The sequence below is a fragment of the Takifugu flavidus genome, chromosome 7 (genome assembly GCF_003711565.1).
Source record: "Takifugu flavidus isolate HTHZ2018 chromosome 7, ASM371156v2, whole genome shotgun sequence".
NCBI lineage: Eukaryota > Metazoa > Chordata > Actinopteri > Tetraodontiformes > Tetraodontidae > Takifugu > Takifugu flavidus.
In genome coordinates, this window is record NC_079526.1 from 10,336,351 (window position 1) to 10,350,251 (window position 13,901).

Genomic DNA, 13,901 nt, shown 5'->3' on the forward strand with positions numbered 1-13,901 from the left:
AAGGGCGTCTTCCTCGAGGCCCGGTCATGGCGGAACGGGGTCTGATCTGAGTCAGGAGGCGTCTCAGGATCAGAGGAGGGAGGACAAGGGTGCTAAACACAATAATGGTGGGGGGAAACTGCCAGAAAGCAGGAGAAACAGTTTGGCTCCTGAATGCACCACCACAAAGCTCCTGAAAGCACCACTGCATGGGGGGAAAAGAGGAATGAGGTGCACAGAGGAGGCGAGGATCCACAAGATCAGCTCATCACAGGCCACACAGAGCAACGCAGCAGATCACGTGGTCTAACAACGTCACCAGCGCCACGGCAGGAGCGATGCGTGGAGCAAAGACTGTCAGCCGGCGTGCTCGGAAGCATCCGAGTGGCCGGCCGAGAGCCGCCAACGGGGGCGCCGACACAGCAAGACGATGTAATTAAGTGGCGGCACTGAACTGTGAAAGAAGTTGTGTTCTGGAGGCTTTCAAATGAGCTATTTACATCAGAGGTGTTGTCACTTTTTTGGGGTGGAGTAGGGAAGGGGGGGGGGGGTATAAATATGTTAATGCATGTTTACCCCCCATTCACAACAAGGGCAGGGGTGCACCAAGCATTTGTGCTGTGGAAGGTTGGTGGGGGGAGGCCGAGGGGGAAGTGGGGATAAAAAAGAGGCAGGGAGGGGGGCATATACATTATTAACTACGACTTCATCACATGGTTCCAGTTTCTCTGGGACTTATTATTCCGCGGCCGCTTTAATGAATAACAAGAGGAGAGAACGGAGGGAGAGGAAGAAGCGAAAAAAAGGGACGTGATTGAAGTGAGTGCATACACTGCCCCCGTCTGGCACACTCGGGTACTGCTCCAAGTAATGGGGGGGGGGGAGTATTGGGGGGTTGCAAAAATAGTCAGAGAGGGCAACAAATTCTAAAGTGTCTCTGGCATCAGAGTTTGACGAGGTCCCCGCCTGCCGAGACGGGTTTAGACACAGACTTTTGTCAAGGGGGGAGGCTTGACGGCTGGATCTTTGCGAGCCCCGTGCAGGTGTCGGGGGGGCACGGACAGACGAAACTGCCCAAAGCTTCGCCATAGTGTGTGAAAGTGTGTGTATTTATTTGCAGCGCAGTTTCTCACCACTTTAACAGTGTCGATAAACAAGCAAACTATCTGGATGGCTGTTCCAGGTGGTTCGTTTGTCAAATCTGACAGTCATTGTGAAAAATCGACGTTGTTCTCCTGCATCTGCATGCCATTGTACTGAAGCTCAAAACATTTTTACTGGAGTTGCCAGATTGAAGTAATCATTTAAAAAAAAAAAAAAAAAAAAAAGATGATATAAAAAAATGTATTGCAGCTCATCAGTGATTTATTTTTATTCCTAACTTGGACTCCTTCTGTATAGGAGAGTAAAATAAAGCTGAATATAGTTTTGATTTTTAAGAAAAAATTGCAGTTGTTTTTTCCCCCCACTTTGTAAACAAATAAACAATGGGATGATTCAGAAGTTTCAGCTGTGTGTAATAACAACCAAACACACAAGTTAAAAATTTGCGACGTCAGTGGGAAAACTTGGCCCTCGTAGTCCGGCCCGGTCCTCGCCATCTTCCCTTTGTAATCTTAACCCCGTCGGCAGCTGTTTGCGCTGCCTTTTGATTTCTCCCGATCCACAATCACAACTGGTATCGAGCTGCACAAAAAGCTGCTGCGCGACCTCTCCGGCGAGCGACGGCTCAACCGTTCCTCTGACTGAAGCCGTAAAACAAGCGGCAAAGTCCGGCGGCTCCGGCTGGTTTCCTAATGGCGACTGGGCTTCATAGAGCCGACTGGCTGTGTTCATTAGGAGGGGTCAGAGGTCGCGCTGGGCCTAATAACCCCCTTCATAGCGTTGCGGTCGGCCGGGCAGGAAAGGTAGCGGTGCACAGAAGCGGCTGTCGCGCCTGGTTGGGGGGGGGGGGGGGGGGGTTGGAAGAGTTTTGGGAGCTGCGAGCGGACACACCTGTAACATGTCACTCAAGGCCTGTCATCACCCATCGCAGCCATTCATCATGTTCATAAAATCATTAATCTCACTTCTCCCCGGGAGCAACTGGTCACAGATGGTATCCATCCCCGTCCTGTCCCGCCGAGCGATGCCTTCATCCATAACAGAGGCAGCCCCCATCCACGCTGGCGTGTCACAACGTGAAACCCGAACCTGCAGCGACTGCCGCTAAACCTCTTCTCTTCGCTATTGTTTAAGGCGGCAGCGCACACTCGGAATGGGAAGTGAAACGTAAACCCATCAGTGGATTCTCCAGTTAATGAAAACCAGGATGGGTTCACACAGCCCCCAGCCCAAATCATCTATCACACTGGTGTACAAGAGCAGACAGCGAGATCACTTTCGCAAACCAGAAGGCAGCAGGTTTGTACACGGCGGTAATCTCCCAAGACCTGGCTTTATTGCCTCTCTCAGCCCTGTAATGATGTGAGGACTCCCGGGCTGCTTCGCTCTCCAGCTCCCCGGCCAGCCCCCGTTTGGCTCTGGGTGAGGAGGCGCTATCAGCCGGAGCAGCGGAAGTTCAGGTTTAATCTTCAGAAGGTTGATGGTGGAGGGGTGCGTTTGCCTCCGCTAAACACGCGCTCACAATGCAAACCTGTGTCGGTTTCTGCTCCGAAAATGTCCGAAGAAATTCAGGACAGCTTTTAATATCGCTGTGAGAGTTGCGGGAGTAAATATTAACTGATCTTAAATTTCTGAGTGAACTTTTTTTTCCCTTTGATGCAGCGATCTCTACCGAGGAAAAATGGAGGGGGGAAAAAACCCTTCAAACGTTTCAATTATTCATAAAACGGTGCATCGTTTAATCCACATTTCCACCGAAATTTAGTCGGAAAATTCAGAAACTTCAGCCAACTGTGCTAAAAGTTTGCATCTGAGAGATACGAAGCAGCCCAGCATGAGTTGGAAGCGGCTGACCTTCTGCCAGACGGCTGCTTGTTAGAGAGTTTGGAAAAATGTGTTCATATTAGGGGAGGAAAGGAAGGCAACTCGGAGGTCAGGGGGTCCTCTCTGTTGTCGGCGGTGGTGCCTTTAACCATTTGTTAATCAAATCCAAATCAAATGAGGAGTCGGGGAAGCAAATTTTTCACATCTTGGTAGTTTCCTGCTCCCTTTTCCCATCGGAAACACACATTCATGAATGAAGACATCATCTGGGGTCGATAGCAGCAGATGCATCCATTCAAAGAACCAACGCTAACCACAATCATTGCCGTCAATTCTGCTCTAGAACTGGTTTTAGATGGCACAAAAAGCGACATTATAGTGACGTGCGATACCCACAACTGGGTGTCTGCCTCCAGCAGCGATTAGATGTTTAAGTTAAGGTAAGCTAAGCTCCTCCCCAAAAATGTTGTTCCATCCCTTTTTGTCAAAAAAAAATGAAACCAAAGGCAGTAGCAGGTAATACCAGAGCCAAACACCACGAATCCTGCTCAACGTTGAGTTATGCTGTTAATAAAACCAAAACTTGCGCGAACATGTACGCGACCTCCAACTTTGCTGTTGCTGAAGGTCGAGTTGAAAGAACATCTATAAATTGACGAAAGAAAATTCTAAAAAAAAAAAAGCATATTACCCGTATAAATCAGAGGCCAACTCCACCAAAACCCATAATTTCTATCCAATAATGCGGTAGTTGGGAGGAGAGAGCGAGTATAAAGGTGTTCTGCTTGAGTGTAAAATAAATGTAGCAATTACTTAAAAAGCAACCGCGTCTCTCTTCCAAATTGTGTGTGTGTGTGTGTGTGTGTGTGTGTGTGTGTGTGTGTGTGTGTGTGTGTGTGTGTGTGTGTGTGTGCGGCTGCTCGTTCGTGCGAGAATCTTTTGGATTTATCATGCCAAATAAACTCATAGTTTAAATTCTTCAGGGGACCTTTTAGAGAGCGCTCCGAACACGCGGAGCTCGGCTCGGGGTTCAAGAGTTCACGTGGACTCCTTGTGAACCATCTTTTACCTCTGTTAAATAGCAGCGGCCCCTCGACTCTCCAGAGCAAAGAGGAGAAATAAATGAAATAATAAATATCCGCAGTATGGCTCCCATTCGCACACCAGGCCACGCTGACCCCTCTCAGGACCTCCTGGAAGAGGTGAGAGCCGTGGAGCGCTGGGGAACGGGGGGGATGAGGCAGAAAGATGGCTGTGGGCTCCTCGGCTGACCTGGGAAATGCCTGGATTAGGCTGGAAGTCGACGTGATCCTTTCTGAGGACCAAAAATCAATCATCAGAGGTGGACAGGAAATAAAAAAAATATAAAAAAATCCGGCGCGTTGGCTAAATTGGGTTGAGTCAACCTGAGCCAGACGGCTGGCAGAAACACAGTTTATGTGCTTTGGACACGGCAGATGAAGACGGCAGCGATCCAGGGTGGACGAGGCAGTGAAGTACGGACACGGGAAGAAAAATAAATACAATGATGGATGAAAGAAAGAGAGGGGAATTTAGAATTGAGCGTAAGATTACCGACCCCCTCCTTTTACTGAATCTTTTATTCCACGTTTTTACTACCTGCTCTAATCGGTTCACGCAGGCCCAGACCTGAAGGTCCAAATAAAACTGAAAAAACTGGAGAGGATTGAGTTTCTGGATGCTGAAGACAGCGAGGCGAGAGGAGCAGGAAACTCTCCTTCCACACAGAAGCCATCAGTTAATCATTTATATTGTCTCTCGTATTGCATGGAAGAGAATTGTGATGTCATTTCTACATTTAAAGCAACAAAACAATGCAAACGATGGGGCAGGAAACGTGGGGCTTTGACTGTTGTCACCCACTTTTGCCACGGATGTTTTTTTTTTTTTTAAAGGGATACATTGTGTCTCCATTTCTGATCCCCCTGACCCCAAACAGGACGCCGCTGGACTGACGTCTGAGGCTCCAGATGCCGCTCTCTGTGAAAACAGGCTGAGGGTGAGACTCCCTTTACCGAGGGCTCAAGTTCAGAGCTGTGACAACATGAGAGGACAGCGGGATTAGAGGGAAACCTGCAGCTGGGCTACAGCGTGTGAGCCAGCCAGAGGGGAAGAGGCGCGGGACATGAAAGGACGGGTGTCAGACTGAGAGACGCAGCCGCCGCGTTTGATATCTGAATGCAGAGAGGCAGATGAATCCCTGATATCCATATGTCCAGGGCCTTCTTGGTGAACCGGGGACTCTAATGCACCGGGCGAGCAGGTCTCAGAATGTGTGTAAATCCGGCAGATGAATGCGAGCAGAGGAGCTCCAGGAACCGTTGAAGTCCGGTGTCTGCAAACATCCTGGATAAACACATAAACTGATATTTACATTCCAAACCGGAATGCTGACCGCACGAGCCGACCAGATGCTGCATACGTTGGCGGTAAAAGTCAGGTTTGATTAGATTTGATTCGCGGGATCTGGTGTCTGTTGATCACCACTGTGGAAGCGGATTTGCGGTCTGGCCGGAGCGTCTAGGCTGTAGTTTCGGAGGATTATAACGTCAAAATCGGTTTGTCCTCGTGTCTGTGGTCTCCCAGGTCTTTAAACCCGTTTAGGAGTTGAAACTTGCTAGCAAGTTTCCAGCCTCGGGCGCGTTTCTACATTTAAATAAGTGCAAGGACGGCTAATTAAAGGCAATATTAAAATGAGGGAGGAAAACAGCCAAACGGCAGGAAATATGGCTGCAGCAAGGAGTCTGCCACATCCTGAACCGGGCCCGGCCCAGCTGTTCATCTCAACCCACGCCAGGAACAAAAACACGCAACAATTATCGACTGCCGTCCAAACATCAGAGGCGAAAATCGCCCGTGGACGGTTACCGCCAGAGAAACCGACCGCTGCTTTGGTTCCTGTCCTCTCCAGGTGCAGCTGTGCGGGGACACAGGCGTCGCCACCGATCACAGGCGAGTTCGTCTTTTCCCACGTCTCACTTCCAAGAGGTGTCCTGGGACGGCGCGTCTCTAAACAGCCTGTCCGTGGGGGGGATGTTTGTTTCACTGTCCCAGCAGGAGGCCTGATGGGAGTGGAGCGGGGTCACGGCAGGCTGAGGATTCCTAGCGGTGGTTTGACGGGGGGGGCGTGGCCTCCTCAGACCCCACAGATTGCTGGTTCAACAACAGCTCTAAGCATCACTCTCCGGGAGCGCGTGTACCCTTTACAGAGGACGACTTTAATCAAGCGTGGTTGAGCTGTTGCTGTTGCTAAAGAAAGATAAGGTGTTTCATCTTCTACCTGTTCTCCTCCTCCACTCACCAGGTGCCACCTTAGACTTTGCACAACTGCTGTGAGAGGGTCCAACATCCAGTTTCTTTAATCTACATCCACGTCAGTCCTGATCCTGACGCTCTAGTGATGTTTGCACATGTAGCCTGTATGTATGAAGGGTTAGAGCGTTAGCAGCCTGAAATGAAAGATCTCTTACTGCCACTCTTGACTATAAGATTTGTGGTTCTGTATGATCCACTTCCAAGACCGCCCGGGTTTGGTTGGATGCGAGTTACTCACACAGAACTCCTGACTTGCTTCCATTGCTTCGGTGAAACCAAAACACTGCACTGCAGAATGTGAACTACTTTAATCCTTTCTGGGGGGGGGTTCGTCCTCAAACTTCATCTGAAGGGCCGACGCGTTGCTGTGTTCTGCCGACAGATTTCGCCGGATCGCGACCCCCCCTCGCCAGTGAGCGGAACTGTGCACAACGAAGATTATCTTTAATCAAATTACTCGTGCGAGTGAAGCCCTCTGGACTGACCTCTTGATTCCACGGCCCTATTTTTGTATTGGTGATTGTCGGTGCCAGAGAAATTTAACAAAGTTGCCTTTGATTTAGAGGTCAAGCTAAAAACTCTCTGTCTCTGTGGCACCAGGCAATAGAAATCGAGGCCATTAAGGACTCCCGCTGCAGTCCTTTTAAGCAGATTTTTCCTGGAGGTGGGTGTGCTACTGTTGGATGTTTCGAGGCCATCGTTTTTGCCCACCGTTGTCCCCGTCTTGGTTTGTGATGCCCTGCCCCCGGAGGATGCCTGAGTGGATGACTTGGTGAGCAGCTCCTGGCTGCTGTGAGCATCTGGGCCCTGCAGAAGGTCTACTTAAAAAAGGGGCCTTCCAGCTGCTGTAATGAGCAGCTTCTTAAAATCTTCCCGCCACCTCGCTCTTAATCAGCCTCTGGGCTATTTTTACCAACCCCTGTGGGCCCTTCGGGCTCATCCGCTTTGAGTCGCTCCGAGGGGGCACATTGTTCTCACGCGCGCTCGTGTAGGAAGAGATTCAGAGCGCGGACGATCACGCATTCATGTGTAATACCACGCCAGAGGCAAGGCTGTAGTCAAATACCTCAACCTTGTCGGGGCTCATATAAGTTTTGTCGAATTCCACGGGTCTCTCCCGAGAGTGCAGAGAACTATTCTCCACAACCTCCAAGTGGCAAAATACAGGATTCCACACGCATTTCTACTGCACATGCGGCACGGTGACATTCTCAGCCTGTCCCTCCCACTGTCCCTCTGTGTTTCCAAGCTCGACTGAGGCCGCAGAAGGTCAGCCTCGCGTGCTGGACACGGTCCTCCGGATCAACTCACACGCGGAGCCACAAACATGGCGCGTCCTCTGGTTAGCGTACGATCCCGTCACCTCCAGTTTAAAGTGAAGCCTTGGCTGCCGCTTCGCCCGCCGGACCTCTTTCGCTGGTTTTCTGTTGGCCGGCGTTAGAACGGCTCCCTGCATAAAGATATTTGTAGGCTGCCTATTGACAACTTGATTTTTAAACATGACACACCAAAGTGGGAGTTTATGCTCAGCGAGCAGCGCTGGCAGATCCGCTGGTGTTCTAGTCGGGCTTATTTGTTGTGTATTGGTGTGTTTACTCTACCCCTCCAAAAAATCTTTTGCTCCCCATCTGTCCCCCAGTCTGTCTGTCAGGGATAGCCAACTGTGTGTTTCTGCCTTTTCTCTCAAACACTTCATGTTTGACTAATGGCACTGCCGGATGCAGTCCCTTCATAACACAAATGAAGGACGTGGCCGGACCGCGTTATCCATCGCTGCGTACAGTCAAACAGTGCACGATCTTGTGCGAGGCGTTCGAGATCATTGCAGAAAAATACGACGAAAACCAAGCGGAGTTGGCCTGTTTTTTTGCCTCCCCTCGCTCACACACTTCCTCTGCGCTCTGTGGAAAGGCGCTCTCGCCGGGAGCCGGTTCAACTGAGGACAGGCGGGTCACAGCCAAGTGTCACAGATCGGAGGTAGCCATTTTGCACCTTTCGAGGGGGGGGGGGTGGCTTTGGCAAATTATAGCTCCTGACAAATACTCATTACTGATTGTCGTCTATTGTGATTTATCCTTTATTAGCACTTTATTAGCAGGCGGAACCATGCAGGAGGGAACAGAAACGGGCTTTTAATCCGACCACTCGTCCTCCAGCGAGACAGAAATCTGCACCTGCAGCTGTTCCTGCTATCTGCATTTGCCCCAGGCTGGTGCTGTTCCGACACACATGAATCTGCTCTCCGACAGGGTCCTGAAGGACTGAGGACATTTAAAACAGCCGAGCATCTTCTGTACGTTTGCACTCAATGCTGTTTGTATTTTTGATTAACTCAACCTCGTAAAACAGGCTAATTAATGATTTTACTTGTTTAACGGAGACCAGGATAAATTGCATTTCTTTGTCTTCTGAAAGTGAAGACATTTAAGTAATAATAATAATAATAATAATAATAATAATAATAATAATAGAAGCACCGTGTCAGTGAAAGTGTGTCAGAAACCACGAGTGAGCCTGAGTGGATATGATTTATTTGCTCCCATTTTTGTCGATGGTGATGAGCAGACCCTCCTTTGAAATATCAATGTTTTAATAAGTCTTTTAATTATATAATTGATAAACAGTTATTTGAAGTGGTCTGGGTGAGAGTTAAGTTCTGTTGAGCAATCAAATCCAATTAAAGCAATTATCAGACCGCCGATAGCTGAATTGGGCGCTCGTACCCGTTGAGACGACCTTATTGAAAACGTATTCGAGGGCTTCGTTCAGAGCTGAGGGAGCGTGCCACCATGTATGTTGATGAATGCGCACTGTATTTATGGCCGCTGCAGTTCATAGATAAGGAGCAAAGACATAATAGTTTACTTCCCTGGGTTCTGTTGCCAGGTTCCCACTCCTGACATCTTGTTCAAGAACGGCCGAATGACGCAGCTCGACCATGAGCAAACAATTATTCCCAGTTTCAGGGCTGCAAACTGAGCTCATTTACAAAAAAGCCGCACACACTCAACAGCACCCACTGAATCCTGCTGATGATTTAATAATCAATTGTCTCTTTGGGGATCTATCTGCTACTTTAACGTGGAACTTTTATTTAAATGACATTTTGAATCGTTGGGAAAATCCGCCCGCTCCGATAGGACGCTAACGTTTGATTGGTCAAACATCCGTCTGTTGAGATCTTTTATTTAGAATGTCAAGCTCAACCAAGTCTTGTAAGAGATAACGGCTATTTTTACAGAAACGATTTCAGGCTTAATTACAGCTCACATCAGCAGAGAACAAATGCTGTTGGAACCATGAATGCAGACGCACAGCTTCATAGATAGGCTGGAACCAGAAAATGTCATCTCAAAAAGCCACGTCATTTGCTCCTCAAATCAAAAGAACTTTCAACAATATAAAAGTCACAGATTTGAGAAAGAAAGTAAAAATGAATTGGGGACAGCAGATGGGGTTCAAATAGCGCAGCAGTTTTATGATCTCCTGTATAGAACACAGACGAGGTCGTGTTTAATGACTGCTCAAGCAACCTGAGAGGGGTTCAGAAAGGTGACATTAGGGACCGATCTGGGAGGGGGGGTGATCTGTAAATCCTCGAGATCGCGGTTGATATTGCGTCTGCATCGCTAGCAGGCTTAACGGAAAAGCTAAAACAGATGCTCTCTGTCAGATCCAGCTGATACTTTCATTTTTATGCTCTATATTTTCTACATCGCGACCTGCCTACATATCTTAAGTGGTGCAAAAGGGGACCTAAGCATTTCCCACTTACAGCTCGAGTTGTGGGTCCGATACCCACAGATTATAGCTGGGAAATGTTTCTTTCATGTCAGTGAAAATGATAATTGCTGCATTTTAGCACCTATATCCCAGTGATCAGGTCACAATTGTCTTTTATGTTAACACAAACCCTTATAATTAGCTCAGTTTGTTGCCTTTGTCCTTGTAAAGTGCGAGAAACCTTTAGAGTGTCGTTGAGAGGTTAAAGATATATGTGATATGTAGCTTGGTTAAAATACGTCAGCGAAATGAAGTACTTAAATATAAGTGTGTGGGTGGTGTGTGTGTGGTGTGTGTGGGTGGGTGAGAGAGAGGGAGAGATGGTGAAGTCTCATTGTGGATGTGGATCATAGTTCAGTGAAAACTGAAAAAAAATGAATGAGTAGCAATGCAAATTTACTTGGGTGGGGACATAAAGTGGACAAAAACAGGGTTTAAGAAGACAAAGAAATGATCAGAACATCCGTGCGAGCGTGGGGAGGGAGACATGCAGGTTTGGGGGTTTGACTGAGGAGGAGAGAGGGATTCTGAAAGGAGAGGCGGGAGGTGAAAATGAGTCAGAGATGGAGAACAGGTTGGCACAGGCCCAGTAAAACCAGCTGCTCATCCCAGCGCTGCTGCTCAGCAGTGGGCTGACAGGCAGAGTAAGACAGTGGCTCCATCCCCCGTCTCCTGGGCTGCCTGGAGGGGAGGTATTGATAATACCTCAGCCTGCAAGGTTCAATCCATCCCCGGGGGCACTCCGCAATGAGTGGATGAAGAGTCCCCGGTCGGTCTTTTGGCTCCACGGCTGGAAATATATCCGAGGGAAGATCTGATAGAAGCCGAGTGTGCGTGAGGCCGCAAACAGGAACGCACGTGTCTTTGCCTCAACCTCATTCCTTCTCATTTTCAGTCTTGCAGCTCCAGAGAGAGAGAGAGAGGGGGGCGAGGAGAGGAGGCGAGGAGACATACGGGAGTGAATGACAGTCCACGCCGAGGAGACCCGCACATCCCCGCTTCTCCATCAGATGTGCTAATCCAGACGGAGGAGTCGCCACTCACACACGCCTCCTCCTTCCCATCTTGTTAGAGGCCGGAAGCAACTTCCTGCTGCACTTCCAACGCAGCGCTCCTTCCTCCACATTAATACCTTTACTGTTCCCTTCCATTTGTTACACACACTCAGGACACACACTCGAGGGGGAGCCCGAGGCTGTGAATGATGGCCATATGCAGAACTGTGCTCATCCCTAACCCCCCTGTGGCTGGAACAAAGTACAGCGGACTCCTTGGATGTCGATTCCAAGGTTAACATTTGGAGGTGGTGCAGTGCAGCTTCCTCACAGAAATGCTGCAAACAATTCTACACACTCCATTTATACAACCATCATGTCACACTATATAGATATAAACTATGAGAATAATCGGACATAATAAACACGCATAATAAACCTTCTCTCTAATGATATCGTATTCACGTATTTCTACGTTAACAGTAACAGTTTCCGCACGTCTCGGTCGGCGCCCCACAAGGTTTGTGTCGGGTCCAGAACCGATGTTGGATGAAGCGTCTTCCCTCGACAGCAGGGGGGAGGTGGAATCTGTGGATCTAATGGTGTTCCTGTTGTTCTTAAATACTTCCTGGGTCCAGGGGAGGTGGTGTCCTCTCATAATGCCACGACTGATGTATCCGACCAACTGCCCGACTAAGTCAAGGAGTCTTTTAAGGGGCCTGGATTCAATAATTATCAAGCGTGGCTGAACGCTTTTGTCCAGATGGTAGACAAATAGAATTAGCATGTCGTGTTGGCTCCATCCGGACGCTGTGGGAACAGATTATGGACAGCTACAGGACGCGGCGTGAGGTGCCCATACAAGTTTTGAGAGATTTCTTCCTGTTTACACCTGCGTTAATGCGGCAGGAGGCGAGTCAGCAACCCGCAGCCCACCGAGAACCTCCTGCAAGTTCAGCGCAGCCTGCAGCGTCCAGCCGTCACCGCACAGATCCCAGGTGTAAAATATGTGAATGTGAGGGAGCGCGGAGCCGGGACACTCAGCACGAGCCTTCCCCCTGATAAATTGATTTACAAAACGAGGCGGGACGGATGCGCACGGAAGATTACTCTTCTATAGCGCAGGAAGCAACTGAGTTAGTCTGGTGATGAATGAATCTGGTGGTGCTGGTCGAGGAGCAGAAAATAATATGCAGGCCTGTGTGTTCCTAAGACTCTCACCTTGGACTGGCTCCGCGTAGCCTTTTCTGCCCACGGTTAAACTAAAACAAACAAGTCTGAATGGATAATGTAGGAAACACAACTGGACCGACTGTTGCGATCAAAGATGCAGCGGAAAACAGAGGGCAATGACTCCATGTTTGGTGCTGACCTCTGACCCCCTGACCCCCGATCCACCTGGGTGTCAGTTCCTCTCCTATTTCTGTCCTTCTCTTGCCCTGCCTCCCCTTCTCCAGCTCCTTTACCCGGCCCACCAGCAGCAGCTGGGACACCCCCAATATGAACCCGATCCTGCTCCAGGTTTCTTCCTGTTAAGCGTGTTTGTCCTCCAGCTGTTGTTGTTTGTGTCATCAGGCCATCAGAGACAATCTTGATTGTAACAGATGCTGATGGAATAAAGTTAAGGTCAATTGCTGTCGCTCAGGCTCCGCCCCCTTCTTATTTACAGCCTGTTTTAGTCCTAAAAAGGCAGGTGAAGTGAAAGCTGCGTTTTCCTCGCCTCGGCGGGTGCTTTTATTTTGTATAGATCCAGAAAATATTCACATTTTTCCTGCAAATCACCATTAAAGAGTAGAAACGGTGAAACAAATTGACACCGGGTGAATTATTAAGCATATGGAGACGTATGGACGCCAGAGCGCGCCGTGTTTATCTGCTGGTTACATGTGTCAGCTACAGGCTGGACTCCTGCGGAGGAGACGTGTCACACACGCGGCAGCGTGGATAACGCGCCGCGGCAGCGCGTCCCTCTGAGAATACACACGCAGCACGCAAACAAACACGCGTGTCACTGGAACAGGCTGTTGGGAGGCCCGGTAAACTGATGTGGCGTGAAAACGCCATTAAACGCGGCACGCAGGGGGAACGCGCGCACGCTCGTTTCATCGTCTCACTCAAACCAGTAACCCACTGGGAGTTCTTTGATTCCAGCAGTCGCTCCAGGATTACTCAAGTTTGGAGGCAGAACTTTTCTTGAGTTTTTTTTTTTTTTTGCCCAGAAGTTTAATCTTTTCTTTTTAAAGCCATTACCGACTCTCATGTCAGAGGTTTGGGTTCCGCTCGATACGTCTCGGGGGAAGGCGGGAACGAGCGGGACTCGGGACCAACCTGGCCAGGTAAACACAAGCGTGGGCCTTTTGTTTTTCCGGACACTCCGCTCCCAGTGTGGATCAAGCTGGTCCGTCCTCGGCTGTTTGAAGTGGATTAGGAGCATATTTAGGAAGCAAACAGCCCTGGTCTGTTGGCGTTATCTCATCACAACCGTTCCACTCGCACGAAGGCTTCCAGACACCAGCAGAGGCCGGATCAGGGCCCTCGAACTGGGTCACCGGGGTGTTGGTTTTGAACAGCAGGTATATCAAATCCAGTGGAAAGGCTGGATCCTGGCAGCACAGGCGGGGGAGAAATGGACGGAGCAATAGGACAGTGAGGAACGGAAAGGTCAGGACGGGCCAGGGTGGCTCGGGGAGGTATTTTTGGACAGCGCGCCGGCGCTCGCAGTGCCAGACTGTCAGCTTCTGCTGCTCCGCAGCCAAGGCGGCGGCTTGAGGGGGGGACTCAAGGTCGCGGCCCGCACCTCTTCTGCTGACAGGAAGAGAGAACAAGAGAGGGATTTAGGGAGAAAGGAAGGGTGGATGGGTCACGGGAATCTGGTCTAAA

General features: G+C 49.5%; 1 long non-coding RNA gene across 1 annotated transcript; it reads left to right on the forward strand.

Moving 5' to 3' along the window:
• The first annotated feature begins 4,886 nt into the window (after nt 1-4,886).
• On the forward strand, nt 4,887-12,831 carry LOC130528164 (uncharacterized). Its single transcript, XR_008951225.1, has 3 exons — nt 4,887-8,220; nt 8,328-8,536; nt 10,922-12,831. It is a non-coding gene; the product is annotated as an uncharacterized LOC130528164 (long non-coding RNA).
• Nucleotides 12,832-13,901: the final 1,070 nt, after the last annotated feature.